The 9,802-nt window shown below is 45.4% G+C and overlaps 1 long non-coding RNA gene and 1 pseudogene across 1 annotated transcript; one reads left to right on the forward strand and one right to left on the reverse strand.

Annotated features, from left to right (window-relative positions):
• Positions 1-1,236: 1,236 nt before the first annotated feature.
• LOC127343035 (uncharacterized) lies at positions 1,237-5,518 on the reverse strand. Its single transcript, XR_007877018.2, has 4 exons — positions 5,430-5,518; positions 2,858-4,098; positions 1,601-1,676; positions 1,237-1,515 (listed from the first exon to the last, which is right to left on the reverse strand). It is a non-coding gene; the product is annotated as an uncharacterized lncRNA (long non-coding RNA).
• Positions 3,601-6,536, forward strand: LOC127343033 (cytochrome P450 CYP72A616-like; annotated as a pseudogene).
• Positions 6,537-9,802: the final 3,266 nt, after the last annotated feature.

Genomic DNA, 9,802 nt, shown 5'->3' on the forward strand with positions numbered 1-9,802 from the left:
TATGCTCCACATTTTTTTCTTGTCGATTCTTGCAGCTGAGGCTCCTGATTAACATACCAAAAAAGTCTAATATATCACCTTTTTTTTGGAAAATCCAAGGGAAATTCAAGTAAATGGATGTATCAACATTTATCAAGCAGAGGGGTTAACATGTCATTTAAACACCTGTCGAAAGCAAAATCCCTTTGAAAATCAAAGATTGGCTTTGGTTGATTTGGCAAATGCGGTTGTTATTAAATACAACATGACTAAGAGGGAGTGGGTTGGGAATACCAAATGTTAGTTCTGCAATGAAGAAGAGACAATCCATCATCTGTTTTTCCAATATACAGCAGCCAAGTATGAAGTATGTGCGGAGTGTGGTTCCAAGAAGTATTGGAGCTGGCAATCGGCCAGGATCCTTCTCTCAGTACCTGGATTCCTCAACACTTGCTTATTAGCAGACATGCATAGATTACAGGCCTATCTGGAAGCTTAGGAACAGAGCCTGTTTCGGTAAAAAAAAACTTATAAACTCACCAGTGGATCTAATTTGTTATTCTTGCGTTTTCATCAAATATTGGGCAGGTCTCCATTTGAATGAGGAACAAGGAGTGCTGGGATCTGGTGCGGAGATTCTCCAAAGGAATGCGTTGGATGATGCTGCGGCTGTACCTTTTTTGGGGACGCGCCTACTGGGAGATGCTCTTCAAGGTGATGTTGGTGATGAGAACAAGGATTAAGCTGGCGATAATTCTTAAGATATTGAAAGAAGGTGGTCTTGGTAAAAATGGTGGTTCAAGCTGAGAGCCTTTTGCTCGCTGCTCTGGTGGGTTTAAAAAGTTTCATGATGTTTGCTGTGCTCCATGGATCTGGAGGTTCGGTTGTAAGGTGGTTCTGGGTTCTTTACATCGCCTGAACATTAGCAGATGCTGTCTCAGAACCTCTAGTTTGTAAGATCCAGAACTTACTGTTGTTGTTCAGTAATGATTAATGTCACCCGGCACAGTTCTTGGGGGTCATGTGAAAAAAAAACAAGTTAAGCATGTTTCTTACACCTTACGTATATAATTCATGAAGTTGAAGTTTTTTCATGTTTTATAGAACTAAATATATCCCAAGTTCGATGACGGCAACCTTGTTTTCACAACTTCTACCAAGAACCGTCTACCAAGAAACTTCTACCAAGAACCAGTTTCTGAACTTCAACAAATCTTTGACTAAACACTTGGGACAAACAGCAGGCACCATAACCAACAACCTCAATACTAACCATGGCCATGGCCAGTCATACATAAAGAATGTACAATGACCACTCGATCACACACGCATACAACGTTTGGTTTCTTTTCATTTGAATTATTTCCAATCAGCAGAATGACCATAAACAATGTAATGACCACTCAGTCATACATGCAAAACCAGCAACATTAACCAAATTTGTCACACATCCAAAACCAGCAACATTACCAGCCGTGCATCTTTGCAATAAGATAGGAATCAGTTACAGTAATTGCTAATTTGGCATATGTGTTTCTGCATGAGTTCAGTTTGAACTCAGTTAGTTTAGTATAAAAGCACACTCAATTAGTTTAGTAAGTACAAAAGCACACGTACATACCTGCAACGATGCAAGTCTGAACTCATTGCAAGCAAACAGAAAATGGCTTTGCTCATGGAGTGCGACCTCAAAGTGTCTGAAAGAGTAAAATATTTTTTATTTTAGAAAAACGACAAACCAATAACCTTACATACAATAAAATTAAAAATAACCGCAACAACTCTAGAAGAATGCCATAAGAATTGTATTATTGCAAGTTGGAAGACTTCACATACCCACCTACTAGACTGAAAATAACACCAAAGAATACACAACTTAATCACTACCCTATTTGGTCTGTCAGTATTTATGTCTCAATCTCAATGTAGTCAAGCATAAGTAAGACCAGAGTTGACTGGGGAAATAGGAAGTAGCGTTAGATGAACAGAACACGCAGTGAAGCCAACACTCCACTAGATACATAATAACTGTTTCATACAACAAGTGCTTAAAAGATGCTAATAGATTACAACATTTATAGAAACAAATATTACAGATCAGAGACAGCAGCATTAGCTTTATATTATCAAATGAACAAACAAATAATAAATTTGTTCTTGTTAATCGAAGGTGATTGCAGCCTTGCAGGAGTTCAGGTGCCAGGAAGGTAGAAATATTTAGTTCTAGGGAGCTTAAAATCTAAACGTTATGCACCCTGCGGACATCATCATTCGGATAATCCACACTAAGCAGAAATAGGTACTCCCTTCAGTCCAAAATAACAGTATGAACTATGAAAACCAAGCAGTGGCTTGAGCCCGTTCCCAGTTCTGCTATTTAATTCTCTTCCTGAAGAACTGGGTAATATCAGGTTGTAAATTTTACCACACCATTGGAGAATGCTATACAGTGTAGGTACCTATGTGCTTGTTTTACCCAACCTGCAAACTAGCGTTCAAATGTTTCCTGCGAAAGCATAGCCCAGGCCTAAACCGTGTAATAATAAGCATAAGTTTGAATGACTACACATGATACGGATGTACTACACACTAAAATACGTCTAGATACATCTGAATCTAGACAAAGTCGCAACACTCATTTTGGAACGGAGGGAGTATGCAGGAAGATTTATCCTGAAATCCTATGATGAAGGTGAAAAAAATTACAAGGCACTATGTTTGCAATGACCATGTGATTAGCTCAGTGACATTTAGGACCACACCACCACATGTTTGAACCCTCATTGGGAACGGGCTGAATACATGGCATTCTGTCAACATAGAGATAATGGCAAGAGTGTTGAGAAAAATATTTCTTCAGCCGAGGTTTAATATTTACCGTATTCATCTTCGACCTTCGGTAGTCGGTGCAGGGGAGTTCACCGCCAACCAGCTTCTCCTGGCCGACCCCGCCGATAACAAGCCTCTCCTTGCATACGTCGCTGACCACCGGAACCCCTCGCCACCCTCTTCACCGCGGCCTGAGTTCGAGCGCACGACGGCGATGCAGGTGCCAGATACATGTATTGTACTGGAAGGTAGCGCATCCGGGAGCCGCAGCCGAAGGAGGAGCGGCGGCCATGGCGAGCAAGGGCGGAGACAGAAGGGGCTAGTGGCCGGAGTCCGAAGATAAACACCTGATTAACTAGCCCATGTCTAGTTTATTAAGACTAGTTCCAACGAACAAAAGCCTACTGGCCCATGTCCATAGCGTGACCTTGTTTCCTTGATCAAAATTCGCTCTCCGATATATTTCAGGAAGACCGAGCAATCTGAGTTCACGTGGGGTCCATCCCGCTCGTCACCGACCACGCCGATCCCGTCGGAATTTCTCCCCCACCAAGTTCCTTCCGAGCAAGGCAACATGACCGCCGGCAGGCTGACTGACCGCACTCATCTTACACTAAACTTGAACAAACCATAAACAAATCGGCACGATTGTTGGACTACGGCACCTCGGCGACACGTCTATATAACCTGATACCTAATTAATACCGTCTCCAGTAAAAGTCCACTCCAATCAGACTCTATACTAGCGAAGCAAACCTGCATGCTCGCATTTCTCTCTAAACCTTGAGAGCAATGGTTCTTGTACTGGCGCTGGTCTCGCTGCCATGGGGCCTCCTGGTGTGCAGCCTCCTGTGCCTCGCCCTCCTGCGGCAGGCCGCCAAGCTGCTGGACATGCTGTGGCTGCGCCCGCGCGGCGGCTCGAGCGAGAGCTCCGGGCCCAGGGCCTCCGCGGCACGCCCTACCGCTTCCCCGCCGGCGACATTAAGGACTACGGCCGGCTGAGCAGGGAGGCCTGGTCAAGGCCCCTGCCGCTGCGGTGCCACGACATCGCCCCCCACGTTGCGCCTTTCCTCTACAACACTGTCCAGGAACATGGCAAGACCTGCTTCTCTTGGTTCGGCCCCGTCCCGAAGGTGACCATCGCTGACCCCGACCTCGCCAAGGACGTCATGTCCAACAAGTTCGGGCACTTCGAGAAGATGAAGTTCCCCGCGCTATCCAAGTTGCTGGCCGAAGGCCTCGCCAGTATCGAGGGCGACAAGTGGGCCAAGCATAGGCGCATCCTCAACCCTGCATTCCAGCTCGAGAAAGTCAAGGTAAGCTGAAATATGTCTTAATACCATGCGAACACAATAACAGTTTTAATTGTAAGAGAATTCAAAATTTAGTTAGATGGCTAACGCCATTGACTTGAACATAGGAAAACATCCGTCCACCTTGGTATGGAGTATGGACTGACTAGAGGTTTTAGTCGGGTTGTCTAGTTATAAGAATCAAAATTGTGTAACTAAGGAGTAAGGAGCATGGCCCCAAGCCCCCGATTTCCATCCACAAAATAAGAACACTTCAACTTAGAAAGTCATTCTCAAGATATATTGGAAACATAATTTATTTTGGCCTCGATTTAGTACTATATTGAAATCCGATGGACCGTAGAATTGATTGTTCCAATGTATGACTCTGCAGCGCATGATTCCAGCATTTTCGGCGTGCTGTGAAGATCTCATTAGCAGATGGGCGGAGTCTCTCAGCTCTGACGGTTCATGCGAGCTGGATGTTTGGCCAGAGCTCCAGAACCTTACTGGAGATGTCATTTCTCGCACCGCATTCAGCAGCAACTACCTTGAGGGAAGGAGGATTTTCCAGCTGCAGTCGGAGCAATCTAAGCGTCTCATGACAAACATTCAGAAGATTCTCATTCCTGGCTACTTGTTAGTTACTAATTAAACTTCATTACCATTTCCAATTTAACAACAAGTATATTTCAAATGCATTCTAATTTAGCACTTTCAGGTCTATGCCAACCAAAAACAACAAAAGGATGAATCAGATCAACAAGGAGATTGAATCTATACTACGAGGTCTTGTTGGCAGAAGAGTTCAAGAAATGAAAGAAGGCGAAAGCACCAAAGACGACTTACTCGGTTTATTGCTAGATTCAAATACGAGACACGTGGATGAGCATGGCGAATCCCAACTGGGAATGACAATTGAAGATGTCATCGAGGAATGCAAGTTGTTCTATTTTGCAGGAATGGAGACAACATCGGTGCTACTCACATGGACTATGATCGTACTAAGCATGCACCCGGAGTGGCAAGATCGTGCGAGGGAAGAAATCATGGGTCTATTTGGAAAAGACAAACCAGAATACGAAGGCCTAAACCGACTCAAAACAGTAAGGGCTTACTACTGAAAATATTGCAATTTATTGATTTGCTGCAGTCCATGATTTACGGTGTTGATCACATAGATTGTTGGATTCCATTTATAACTTGTTCCTGGTCCTTTAATTTGTATAGGTGACCATGATCCTATATGAGGTTCTCCGGCTATACCCACCAGCAATAACATTCAGCCGGAAAACTTATAAGGAGATGAAGATTGGAGGCGTTACGTACCCTGCTGGAGTGATGATTGAGCTTCCTGTGATGTTCATCCATCATGATCCTGACATTTGGGGTAGTGATGTCCATGAGTTCAACCCCGAGAGGTTTGCCAACGGAGTCTCCAAGGCATCCAAAAATCCAGGCGCTTTTCTCCCTTTTGGGTGGGGTCCGCGGATATGCATCGGCCAGAACTTCGCACTAATAGAGACTAAGATGGCGATTTCCATGATAATTCAGCACTTTGAGTTTGAGCTTGCACCGTCGTATACTCATGTGCCACATACGGTGATAACAATGCATCCAATGCATGGGGCACAAATTAAGCTTAGAGTAATATGATCATTGGAAATTATTTTGCTTGTATTGTTGTGGTTATATATGCATGATTTAGTACGCATTATATTTCCTGTTTTCAGGTTTTGATTTCATAGATTTGGTGATATGAATATAAAGTGGTTGTAAAATGGTATATGCTAGTGTTTTGTGACGTTACCTACGTAATGCTTATTTATGATGAACGAGATGCCAACTTGTGCGCTTCCCCAAACTAAAAATGTTGAAAGAGAAACAAATATAACGCAATCTGTTTTGGGACAGTCTATTATGTTTTCTTGGGTACATAAGTATGCATCCGCATTTGTCCTATTAGGTGTTCAATCAATATACAATCATCACATTTTTAAACCCACTTCATATAGTGTTAATCACAAACTAAATTTATTGGAAGTAGTAGTTGAGAAATTATCCCCTTAAAAACCAAATATAGCAATCTAAGTTGGAGTTGATTGTAGGACAACGTAACCGAGCTGAAAAAACATACCAAGTGGGTTAGTATTATGGTCAAATCAAACATTTCTTTAAAATTATTAGGATTAACTATAACAAATAACTCTGCAACAACGCAAGTGTTAGGCATTTGTAAACACCGAAACACATGGCAAAAGATAACTGTTGAAGTAGGCAACACTTATAATCCACCAGCAATTAATAAACACGTTGAAGATCTGGCGCATCTACTATCTACTTGATGTGTTTAACATTTTCTCATATCTCATTATTTAATTGGATTCAAAAATAAAAATCATTTTATCCATGTCATTCAAAATTGTAATTTACATTTTTTATGATATAAAGTTTTATTTTACTGAGATATAACACTACAGCCACTTCTTATGAATCAATCCCTTGGATATTACCATTATATTTGTTAGAACAAGCTGCTGATGTGAAACTTCCCAGTAGAACTCTTGAGTTGGCACAAGAGAGAAGCTCTTGACTTACTCTCTCTTTAGCACATCCTATAGTTAACAAACTAACTATAGAAAATATAGAACATTAATTTACACTTCTTCGTCAAAGTGTATACCTATTTAGGAAAAAACAACTCCTGGTTTTTCTTGGAGTCCTTGAGCACTACCCTTTATGCATGCCATCCTCCGCGGTACACTATTGACCTCCACGCTGATGTGGAAGGCATGCTCTGTGTGCCATACACTGATGATCTCATTACACATCTGCTCGTCATCCTTTGCGGCGGTTCTGCCTGCTGTATTCCTCACAGAGGATCTAGAGAGAAGGTTAAACACGATTGAAGAACTGGAAGAAGAACAAGATGTAACATTTTTTTTAAACATAAGGCTATGAGCCCGGCTTTATATATAAAGCCCCAACGGAACCGCAAAAGCGTCAGATACAACACACCCAAGATCTCAACAAGTCTGCACGGCAACCCTGCCTAGGCCAGCACACATGCCCACACGAAGAACTCATGAAGATACATCAAATGACAAGCCCTGGAGCGGGTCGAAAACAGTAATAGCATAGCACAAGCAGTCTCTGACGGTGTCTTCTACCCTCCGGCTCTACTCCTCGCGTGCAGCAGTCGTACCGCCTCGAGCGCCTCGTTCAGCAGCGCCCTGTCCCTCCGTCTGACCAGTACCCTCCAAGACTGCATGTGAAGCATCATATGGTAGAAGGCGTCAGTCGGGTTGTTAATCAGCTTTCCTTCAATAGTTAGTTTATTCCTAATGTTCCAAAGAGACCAAGACATGGCCGCAAAGGTGAACCAAACTAAACTACGAAGAGGGCCTGAAATGCCCTGAGCTAGCGCAATGAAATCCCCTATCCCGCCCGGGTTCCATTCGTAGTGTAGCAGTTCCCTAACTCCCGCCCACATGAATCCCGCCATGTGGCAAGTGAAGAAGATGTGGTTGCAGTCTTCCACCTCTCCGCACAAGGAGCATCGGCCATTAGACGGACCACGCCGCTTGGCCACCTGCTCAGACGATGGTAGCTTGCCCCTGATAAGCTGCCAAAGAAACACCTTGATTTTTGGAGGCACCCGTGCCCGCCAAACATCTCTAAAGTGTGACACCGACGCCCCCTGCGTCAGTCCGTAGTAAACCGACTTAGCCGAGAACATCCCTGAGGGTTCCAAGGACCAGGAAACTACGTCGTGTTGGTCATCAGTGGGGAGCTCTTGTATCTCGCGACAGAGGTTGTCCCACTCGACCGTCTCCGCCAGGCTGAATTGCCTTCTAAAGCCGATGCGCCACGCTCCCGGCGCGCCGCCCCTATCCCTTGCCGCATCCACCGTAATGAACGGTTGATCACAGCAGCTAAAAAGCCTAGGGAATCTCGCCCTGAGGGGGCCAGGCCCCGACCACCAGTCGAGCCAAAAATAGGTCATTTTCCCATTCCGGACCTTGTGCCTTGCTCCAAGTTTGAAATACCACTTGATCTTATGAATGGCGTTCCAAAACTGAGAGCCTCTAACTGGCACGTCCCTATCAAATAAGTCCCTATCCCGTAGGTACTTTGCGCGAATCAAATCAGCCCACAGCCCTTCTGCGTTCTGATAAAGCTTCCATATCCATTTAAGCATCAGCGCGATGTTCATAAGCTTCGTGTTGAGGATACCCAAACCCCCCATCTCTTTCGGCTTACAGACCGTGGCCCAATCAACCATATGGTATTTGCGCTTGTTCCCCACTCCTTCCCAAAAGAAGCGGGACCTCGGTCTGTCCATGGCAAGATGGGTCGCGTCATGGAGCAAATAGATGCCCATTGCGAACATAGGTAAGCTAGACAAACACGAGTTAGTCAGCTCAAGGCGCCCGGCCGAGGCCAAAAAAAGGCCTTGCCATGGGTCGACCCTATGTCCCACCTTCTCCGGGAGGAAGCACCAGTCCGCTACCCTAAGCGGGCGATCGCTCACTAGCAATCCCAAGTATTTCATTGGTAACGAGCCCAGTTTGCAATTAAGCATGTCCGCTACTCTATGCTTCTCCACCGAAGAGACCCCTGTCACAAAAACCTCACTCTTGTCGAAGTTGATTTTTAACCCGGACATGTTCTCGAAACTAAGTAAGAGAAACTTGAGGTTAGCGATCCCCAGATCGGACGGCTGGATCAACACCATCGTGTCGTCCGCGTATTGTAAATGAGTAACCCCCCCAGGGATCAAGTGTGGCACCACCCCTTCGATGTGGCCTGCCTCATTGGCCTTAGACAACATGGCTACCAGGCCATCGACCATAAAATCAAAGAGGATGGGGGAGAGTGGGTCGCCCTGACGCACACCCCGAACATTACGGAAAAAGGCCCTGACCTCACCGTTAACGTTGATAGCAGTTTGGCCACCCATGACCAGCTGCATCAGGCGGTGGACCATCATCCCTGAGAACCCCTTGCGGAGCAAAACCTCTCTAAGGAAATCCCAGTTGACGCGGTCATAAGCCTTCTCGAAGTCAAGCTTGAGCAAGAGGCCCCCAAGCTTCTTGGCCCGCAGCTCGTGAGCAATCTCATGGAGAGCCAACACTCCCTCGTGAAGGCATCTTCCACGAATAAACGCCGTCTGGCTCCGATCAATGATCCTGTGAGCCAACGGGGCCAGCCGAATCGCGTAAGCCTTTGCCACAAACTTGAATATGACGTTAATAAGGGCAATAGGCCGGAACTGTCTGATCGAGTCCGCGCCTGGGACTTTCGGAATCAGCGAGATAACACCAAAGTTGAGCCTTGCGATATCCACCCTCCCAAGGACGAAATCGTTAAGGAGCTGCAAGATTGGTGCCCGAAGGGTTCCCCAAAACCGTTTGAAGAAAGACACCGGCAGGCCATCCGGACCTGGGGCCGTGTCCGTCTTCATACTCAAGAGGACCTCGTCCAGTTCCTCTTGAGTGAAGGTGAGCTCCAAAGCCAGGTTCTCTGCCGGCGAGACCCGCCTCTCCTCTCCCCAGAGGTTTGGAGCCAGGGAAAATACCCTCTCTTCCCCGGACGACCCCATGAGGCCAATGTAGAAATCGTACACGTGCTTCATGAGGTCGGTTTGATCCTCAATTTCTCCATGATCAGTGATCAAGCGCGGTATGGCGCACTTGCGT

The sequence above is a fragment of the Lolium perenne genome, chromosome 3 (assembly GCF_019359855.2).
Source record: "Lolium perenne isolate Kyuss_39 chromosome 3, Kyuss_2.0, whole genome shotgun sequence".
Lineage (NCBI taxonomy): Eukaryota > Viridiplantae > Streptophyta > Magnoliopsida > Poales > Poaceae > Lolium > Lolium perenne.